Source organism: Rutidosis leptorrhynchoides, chromosome 1 (assembly GCF_046630445.1).
Source record: "Rutidosis leptorrhynchoides isolate AG116_Rl617_1_P2 chromosome 1, CSIRO_AGI_Rlap_v1, whole genome shotgun sequence".
NCBI lineage: Eukaryota > Viridiplantae > Streptophyta > Magnoliopsida > Asterales > Asteraceae > Rutidosis > Rutidosis leptorrhynchoides.
In genome coordinates this window covers 198,054,928-198,065,383 of record NC_092333.1, presented here as the reverse complement: position 1 = coordinate 198,065,383, position 10,456 = coordinate 198,054,928, and positions in this window count along the sequence as shown.

The following is a 10,456-nucleotide window of genomic DNA, read 5'->3' as shown; positions in this document are numbered from 1 at the left end:
TGTTCTTCATTAAAATTCGAAATCGTTTTTGAGTTTATAGAGAAATTGACGATTTGTAAAGTTTATATTATTGATTTAAAACATCTTTTATGTTGTAAGTATGAAGTAAAACAGTCTTGAATTCGAAGAATGGAATTTAATTTTTAACGGGTCACAGATATATAAATATTTTTTTCTGTTCTTTTCTTTCCGTCTGCTGCAAATCCCACCCTCTCAAATCAATGTTTATGTCTCAATTAGTTAGTCCTAATTCTAATTAGTTAACGAGTGGATAGGGGTTTTGGTTCTCTGCTTGTTTGAATTCGATGGGAAGAAGAAGACATGGGAGAAACAAATAATACGGGTTTTATAAAATTAGTTTCTATTTTGAAACAGAAAATGGGTACAGCCCAGTTGGTTTAATGAAGTGACGGGTGAGCGGGAGGTTGCGAGTTCGATCCGTGGCAGGGACATTTTCTTTTTTAGACAACTTATTTCTTAAGGTAGTCTCACCTTTTTAATTATTATTATTATTATTATTATTATTATTATTATTATTATTATTATTATTATTATTATTATTATTATTATTATTATTATTATTATTATTATTATGATTGTTATTGTTAGTGTTGTTGTTATGTATTATTATTATTATTTTTAATATTATTATAATTATAATTATTATTACTATTAGTATTATCATTTAGATTATTATTAGTAATATCATTATGTTAAAAAAAACTAATATTGCTATTATTATTATCATTATTATAAACATCAGTATTGCTAAAATTATCATTATTAGTGTTATTATGAAAAGTCTCATTTTAGTAAATGTATTATTTTAAAAATTATTATTATCAATACTATTAAAAAATATCATTTTTATGAAAATTATCATTTTGATTACTAATAGGATTATTATTATCATTATTATTATTATTAGTATTATTTTAGAGACATTATTATTAATTTTAATCACTATTATTATGATTATTACTATAATTAATATATTATTATCAGTATTGTTATTATTAATATTATCATTATAAATACAACCTTTATTTACCATTAGTAATATTATTTTACTAAATAACTATTATGTATATAAAAATAAATATATTTATAAGTAATATTACATATAAGAATGTATTAATTAGATTAACAATTTTTTTTACGAATATTCATATATAACAATTAGGTATTTTAATATCATACTAACCCAAAATATATTAATATAACTATATAAATATAAATCCTTTTAGAATATATATATACATAAACTAAATATATATAATATATAAAATAAGTATAATATATAAAATTGCTCAATTACGAATATATGTTTTAATATATATACAAATGATATAGGTTCGTGAATCCGAGGCCAACCCTGCATTGTTCAATATAGTCATATGTATTTTTACTACAAAATACATTAGGTGAGTTTCATTTGCCCTTTTTACTCTTTACGTTTTTGGGCTGAGAATACATGCAAATGTTTTATTAACTGTTTTACAATATTTATATGCGTGAGTTTCATTACTCCCTTTTTAAATGCTTTTGCAATATATATTTTTGGGACTGAGAATACATGCGCTGCTTTTATAAATGTTTTACGAAATAGACACAAGTAATCGAAACTACATTATATGGTTGAATTATCGAAATCGAATATGCCCCTTTTTATTAAGTCTGGTAATCTAAGAATTAGGGAACAGACACCCTAATTGACGCGAACTCTAAAGATAGATCTATCGGGCCCAACAAGCCCTATCCAAAGTACCGGATGCTTTAGTACTTTGAAATTTATATCATGTCCGAAGGAGGATCCCGGAATGATGGGGATATTCTTATATGCATATTGTGAATGTCGGTTACCAGGTGTTCAATCCAGATGAATGATATTTTTGTCTCTATGCATGGGACGTATGTTTATGAGAAATGGAAATATGAAATCTTGTGGTCTATTAAAATTATGAAATGATTATTTATGATAAACTAATGAACTCACCAACCTTTTGGTTGACACTTTAAAGCATGTTTATTCTCAGGTACGAAAGAAATCTTCCGCTGTGCATTTGCTCATTTTAGAAACATTACTTGGAGTCATGCATGGCATATTTCAAAAGACGTTGCATTCGAGTCGTCGAGTTCATCAAGATTATTATTAAGTCAATTATAGTTGGATATAATCTGAAAGGGTATGCATGTCGAAAATTTTCGTTGTAAAGAAAGATTGTCTTTTAAAAATGAATACAATATTTGTAAAATGTATCATATAGAGGTCAAATACCTCGCGATGTAATCAACTGTTGTGAATCGTTTATAATCGATATGGATTTCGTCCGGATGGATTAGGACGGGTCTTCACAGTTGGTATCAGAGCGGTGGTCGTAGCGAACCAGGTCTTGCATTAGTGTGTCTAACCGATAGTTGTTTAAATGCATTAGTGAGTCTGGACTTCGACCGTGTCTGCATGTCAAAAGTTTTGCTTATCATTTCTAGTCGAAAATCATCTGCTTATCAACCTTAAGAAATTACCTGCTTATCATTCTTAGTCTAGACATGTCTTACTGCCTCTATTGCATAGACAGTGTATAGATAAATTCATATCTTAGCGTATCTGTTAATGTTACCTTTGTCTGACAGCTTCCGTAGATTCCTCTGTAACTTATGGGATTTTAGTATTATATATGTATATGTAAATTATATATTGCGGGATACTAATCTACATCCTATAATCTATTTCTTATCGAAAATCCTTCATCTAATCGTACGAGATGAATCCCTCAACTAGATCGAGTCCCTCGGATTCCGACAACTATTCCGATAGTTATCCCGACAGTTATTCAGAATGGATAGTCATCTAAGCTCCGAAAGCAACGACACTAGAATGAAACAACCAATCATCCATCCCCAATTCATCTGATGGATTCATAGTCGACTTAATTAATGGAAACGCGCAGAAGGCAGTCCCTTCCACCAACCGAATTCACCTCTTGACAATGAACCTGAAGCGTTTACCGGCGAACCTGTTCGAGACACCATTTTCAGTCTCATTTCCAGGGTAACTCGACAAGATTATATTCTATCCACAATTCTAAATCTTATTCATCCACTCGTTCCTACTGACAATCATCCTGGAGTAATAAGTCAACGAACTTCGTGCTCGAATAATCAATTCGGAGAATATGGTGCAAAATGTACCAGCTTCAACAACATCACCGGCACCAACAGTACAATCAATAACAGCACCAGTACCATCAATAATCCATGCTTCAATATCATCATCTGTACTTTGAGTATGATCTTCGTTCTACGTATCGTTCTACCTCACTTATCTTCGTTCGACATGGCGAATATGTAATCTCTAAAGTTTTAGAGATTATTTATTCTAGTTCCAACCGAAAAACAAATGAGTTTAATATCATATTAACTCATTAAATCCATGAATACATCTGAAGAAAATATATATGTAGATATGTTTTCATAAAAACTGTAATTAAAAATTCTCTTGTACAAACTGTTAATGGTGAAAATATTTTAACGGGTAGGTAATACCCGAGGACCATTTAAATTTCACATTAATAAGTTACATTGTACGTTCTTCGAATCTGTTTCAACAGTCATATACTATCCTACTTACATCCACCGATATACAAATCCGTTCACCACAGAGTAACCCTATTCATCCAATTACATATTTGGATTTTGACCTATCAGAATCCAACAAGTGGCATAATGAAGAAATAATGGACACAATAAAAATTGATTAGAAATAGATTAATTAACAATATGAAATTCTATTAAGAATCCACGCTAACAAAATCCTAGCTAACTGTCCAAGCTAACTGTTATTTCCGTATTACCATTTAATTATCGCAATTTATTTATCGCAATTTATTTTACCGCAATTTAATCATCGCAATTTTAATTATCGTCATTTAAATTCTATTATTTACTTTACGCATTTTATTTATCGTCATTTAATTTCTGTATTTATTTTACGCACTTTGAATATCGGGACACGTATACAAGGTTTTGACATATCATATCGACACATCTATATATATTATTTAGAATCACCATAGACACTCTATATGCAGTAATGATCGAGTTCTCTATACAGGGTTGAGGTTGATTCTCAAATAATATATATACTTTGAGTTGTGATCGAGTATGAGACGTATACGGGTCACGATACGTATTAATTAATTTGAATATTATATAGTAACTTATATATGAATTATTATTTGTACACTGCTAACTGTGGGCTATCAACATTGGACAATTAAAATGAATTAAAATATTAATTATAACATATGAAACTAAATAATTCTTCAAGTTTGCCACTTGATTTCATCTTAAATCTCATTTGTATCTTGACAATTCTAATCTGCGTTCAAACCTTTCATGATTCTTGAAAACACCTCAATCGATAGGATGAATCAACCGCACTTCATCTACGGAAGGAAAGAGTGATGCATATAGTTATACACCTGAAAACACTCGGAACCTGAGTAAACGTTTAACTCGTAGCTGTGCTAATTCTGTAACACCCTGTTTTTGTTTCTGATTTTGCAGTAGGTCGGGACGCCGTCCAGATAGGAGGGACGCAGTCCAGCAACAAAAGGTGCGACGCCGTCCCGATAGGGGGGACGCCGTCCAGCAACAAAAGGTGGGACGCCGTCCAAAGTTTGGGACGCCGTCCAAACGGTCTGTCGAGCCAGCTGTTTTAATTATTTTAAAAGGGGTAAAATGGTAAAATCACTTAGATGCCGGTTTGGAGCCTTCAAGGCTGGTTCCTTGGTCATTTGTGGATCATATTTCATCTTCACAAACACTCCCAACATTATTTAGAGAGAGAGAAGAAGTTCTAGAGAGAGAGAGGTGGATTTGGAGAAGGAGTCGGATTCTCGCAAAAGCTCGGGTTCTAAAGTTGTTCATCTCGCTCCTAGCTACGTTGTGGTGGTATTGGTAAGCTCAAACTCCGAATTTCATTTGTTAGATTTGATGTTCAAGTTAGGGTTTTGAGCTAGATTGTTGTGAAACCCTTTTAGATGATGAAATAGGTTCATGGTGACTTGTTAATCTTGTCACTTGGCGGGTTTTGGGTTGGTTGACATTTTAGCCTTGATTAGGGTTTGATCTTGAGTTTAATCACTAGGTTTAGTGATTATGGAAGTGTTGAAACTCTTTTGGGTGAGTTTGGCTAACTAATTTTGAAATGGGTCAAAATTAGGGTTTTGGTGTCAAAATGGGTATGACACGTGTTTAACACTTGTGTTCGGGTTTAATTGGTGTGTTAGGACCATTTTCACTCGTGTTAGTGATTATTGGTTAGTTTGGGCGCGTTTCGTGCTTGGAAGTGCAAATGGGTCGAATTTGCACTAGGTGTCAATTGGGTTGGTTTGTAAGTCAATCCTAATTGTGTTGTTGTGTTTGTGATAATGGAATAGGTACTTTCCATTTGGCGCGTTGCGGTTTACTTGGAAGCATTCATCAAGATGACTAGGTGAGTGTTAATATCCTATATGCATATGTATGTGTAGGATGGGTGCGGGTCGGGAGAAGGGGTTCTCGCTTGTAGAGCTCGCTTCTCGTATAGGTGGAATTATTGGACTTGTGTATAGGTCCAATTGGCACGGTTGTGCGTTTTGGTTGACCACGTTGGCGAGGTGCACACTTTGTGTGTACGTTGTCACATAGGCATGTGATGGGGACTTATATAACCCCAATGACGAAGGGTTAATATAGTGAGTGGAATAATTATATGTGTAGGTATATAATGTATCTATTTGTTGTAGCGTGAAATGTGTAGTGTCGAGGTGCTAAGACACCATATTTCACGTGAAGAGTGTAGCATCGAGGTGTTAAGATGCCACTCGGGTGTAGCATCGAGGTGTTAAGATGCCACCTAGGAGTGTAGTGTCGAGGTGTTAAGACACCACTCCGTAAAATAATGAGTGTTGCATCGAGGTGTTAAGATGCCACTCGGGGTGATGTGCCGAGGTGTTAAGGTGCCACCCTAGGGGTTAGTGGTGCGAGGTGTTAAGTGCCCTAACGGATGTTATGAACACCGATGGCGTTTTCGCGAGCGTTGTTCCCTTGTACTATTGGTTAACCATGGTTATTGTGTTGTAAGCGTAAGAAAATTATATATATATATATATATATATTGTATACATATAATGTTGTATTGTCGTGATGTAGCTAACCCTCCGGGTGTAGCTTATTGGCATTGTTCACATCGTTGTTGGTGAACTTATATTTTGTTGATGTACCTTTAGCTCGTTGCTTAGTGCTCTTACGGTATGCTTAGACTAGCTTGCCTTTATGCTTGGATGCTCCGGTATACGGTATTTGATTTTGTGAGGCGTGTCCATTTTATGCATATATATGTATGTAGTATATTATCATTCACTAAGCGTTAGCTTACCCTCTCTTTGTTTACATTTTTATAGATTGCACGGATGCGGTGGCTCGGGTAAGCGCGGGGACTAGTGGACTTGCGAAGTTGCTTTAGAAGACTTACTTTTGGATTTGATTAGGATTGGGTAGCGTGTCCCCAATCCCATGCTCGGTCTATGTTTTTGTATAAACTAATGGGTCGTAATAGTCACTTGTGGTATTTTGGGTCGATGTGGGCCCGGTGTCGTAAAACTCGATTTTTATTGTGGAAAACTCCTAGTTTAAACTATTGTAATCTATTGTGAAAGTGTTTTGGTTTAAAAGTGTCGGGAAGCGGGTTTTCGCCCGCGTGTGTTCGAAAAACTGATCAGAATGTTTTAGTACATCTAGACGCCGTCCCAGATGGCTGGACGCCGTCCCAGTCTTAAGTTCTGGACGCCGTCCAGATCAGCTGTTCCAGAAATTTTTTTTTTTTTGTGTGGCACATTTTCAGAAGGTTAACGGGTTGGGTTGTTACAAGTGGTATCAGAGCATGGTCTAAGGGATTTAGGTGACTTGAGATAGGTGCCTAGACTTAGACTTTTGTGTGTGCTTATTTGTTGCGGGACTTGTAGGATTACGGGTCGGAATGAGTTTAGTTAGTGCCTTGATTGTAGGTTGACTAACGTTTATATTAGTAATGCAGATATTATTAATTTGCAATTGTGTTGCGATATTGATTCTTGCATTGTGTTTTGTTTGTGGTTGTGTTTGTTTATATCATCGAGCGAGGCGGTCGTTGTACTAACGAGTCGATGCGGCGTGTGTGGATAATAAGGACTTGTAAACCTTATTACGGGTGCAAATCGTGTCTAACGAGTGATGTACGACGAGTGTTTAGCAAGATGGAACGGTGTTGTGCGTGCGGTTTTATACGTTCGTGGACTAATCGTTTTGCATTCTTTAGAATGACGACGCGAAACGAGATCGAGACGAATGACGCGGAGTTTAACGCTAGAGTTGCGGCCGCCGTTGCGGAGCAAATGAGTGCGTTTCGAGAAGAAATGGATAGGAAGTATTCCGAACTTCAAAGTAGTGGTGAAATGGAGCGTTGTCTTAAGATCTTCATGAGGACTAAACCCCCGATGTATGATGGAAAACCGGATCCTTTGGTATGTAGCGACCCCGACAAATCGTCAAGTGACGGCGTCGGCTACGTGGGTCCCATTACCTGATTATAAGTCTTTAAGATAACGTTTGACCAAAATATGTCGCCTTCATTTCAAAATAAAGATTGTTTCAAAGTTTACAAGAATTGTTCAACCAAAAGTTAAGTTACAACGTTATAAGTACGATTGAAATCTAGGCGACACGGTTTAAAGTAAAGTCAAAAGACGCTCCATGAAATGCATGTATACTCGACATCGGATGCAAGTATCAAATAGTAAGCGGAAACATGTTTCACATATCGTGCAAGACCTGAGAAAAACATAGAAATCTATCAACGAAAACGTTGGTGAAATCATAGGTTTAAGTAAGTAAGTGAGTAAAAGTAAGTAAGTCGAACCACAAGGTTTGCAAAGTTGAAATAATAGTAATACATTCTAAAAGTTAATATTCACGAGCACCCAATTATCAAAGCTTAACATTCCATCCATTGTATACCCCATCTATAGTGCTAGAACAAACACTGATTCTCGAAAATATATTTCATCCGTAGACGGTAGCGAACCGTCAGAGATGAGGGTTGTCAACCCATATGGCCATATAACATAAGTTCTCGCTTACACCTGGCAAGTGTAACTAATGATAATCGAATTGAGGATTTTTGTTCTAAACTCGTATGAAGAATGTTTGTTTTCCCGTTCTTGTGTTCACTTAGTTCAAAAGAATCGTTTATGTTTTCTCATCCCAAAAGTAAGTTCGAAAGAGTAAAAAATGGGACTATGATCTCACCTTTGATTGCAAGAGTGAAATAGTACTTCAACAAGTAAACGTGCAAAGAACAATGCTAGTCTCGACCTAAACAATTAGGTTGTATCAATAACGATAGTCACGAAGGGTCAAAGATGTTCAATTAGTCCTATGGCTCGTTACGACTCGATTATGTAGCATGTGAATCAATTAGTCAAGTTTCATGCACGATACAAGTAACTAAGCATGTTAGAACGATCGTATAATTGTTTGGTTAAGTTTGACTAAAAGTCAAACTTGGTCAAAGTCAAGGTCAACGGGGTCGGGTCGGGTATCCGACAATTTTCCCATGATGAGAAATCATTTATGAGCAGAATGGCCAAGTTTCATGTTAATCGGAGTTACGGTTAAGCGGGAAACATTTTGTGAAAGGAAAAATAAAAACAAAAATGAGCTGGGCATATGCGCGGCGCGCAATGGGTTGCGCGGCGCGCACCCAAGTGTAAATCCTGGTCAGAACTTAACCACGAAGGCAAACATCTGGGATTTCTAATTCTGCGCGGCGCGCAGGTATGTGCGCGGCGCGCACTACCTGGGAAACATGTTGTTTGCAGAAAATTGGTCTAAGTCACGACCCAAAACACAATTTAACACATTTCATGCACCGAAAACATTTAAAACGCATATCATATATCTTTAGAAAGGTAATTTGACGAGGAATACAACTAAACACAATTCATCAATCACAAACATCATTTACAATAACCGAAAACTCGTCAATTGATCAAGAAAGGTTTATTTTCAAAGTTTCAAGTTCGTAAAACGTATTTTATGATTCGGGAATCCAATTTACACATACGATATGCCGTTTCGAAGGTAATTAAGCATACATTGCATCTAAACACTTACTAACAACATTAACAAGCATTCAATGCATCAAAAGTTCATTTCAAAGTCTATCAAACCCTAACCAAAATCCACAAAAATCAATATTCATGTTTTTGAAGTTTTCTTAGTCAACCTATGCATCAAAACGAAGCTAGTGATACTAGTAACACAATTAAAACATGAACTTTAACAATTAAACAACTTTTAATCATCCAAAATCAAAGATTAAGCTAACCCACTTCAAAAGTTCAAACTAGTTACTCAAATCAACAAATCGAGCAAACAAAACATATATTCATGCTAGACACGAGCCATAGACACTAACTAACACAATTTCAAGTCAAAAACACGAATTTATAGAAATCTAGAGTTTTTAGAAAGTTACCCAAACTCGGTGTAGTTAGTATCAAATCGTAGAGAATGATGAGAGGATCAAGAATATGTAGTCGGATTTGTTGTGAGCTTCCAAGATTGAATTTAGATGATGAATGAATGGAATGGGTTTATGTGTGTGTTCTTGAGATGGAGAGAAAAGAGATGAGGGAGATGATGGAATGAATGAATGGTGGAAAAATGGGTTGACTAGTTGACCTAGTCAACTAGTTTGCCCATTTGGCAACTCCGGTCCCTCGAGTTTCAAAGCGGGTGCGGAATTTAACCGATCGAATATTTTAAAAACGTTCGAGTAACGGATGACTTTATAATTAGATAACGAGAATATTATGAACGTTAGTTAACGAAAGATACAAATTTGAATAACGAAAGATATTATATGAAAAAAAAAGACGGTGTTAAAATAAATTTAACGGAAAAACGCGGGATGTTACATTATCCACACCTCAAAAGAAATTTCGTCCCGAAATTTAGTTGGAAGTAATAGTCGATGTCTCTTACTCGAGACTTAGTGTAGTAACTCTACGAATGATTGAAGGTACTTTCTTGGACATTCCACGAATCCGGATAGTCGGGGTGTTACGTTGTATTAGGGCTTGGTTTTACGATCCATGATTTCAACCAGTTTTCCCATGAAGAGGAGTTTGTCATCAATAGTTGGTGCATCTAAAAGGATTGCACATTCCTGTTCCGCATGACACGTTTCTAAGTTTGTTACACGAAATGTAGGATAAATGAAAACTTAATTGAGTCGGAAGTTCTAAACGGTAGGAAGCGGTTCCAATACGCCCCAAGGTTTCAAAAGGTTCGATATTGCGGATATAGCCTTTCTCGATTTCCCCAAAATGGATTACACCCTTCCAAGGTGCGGTTTCTCAATATTACG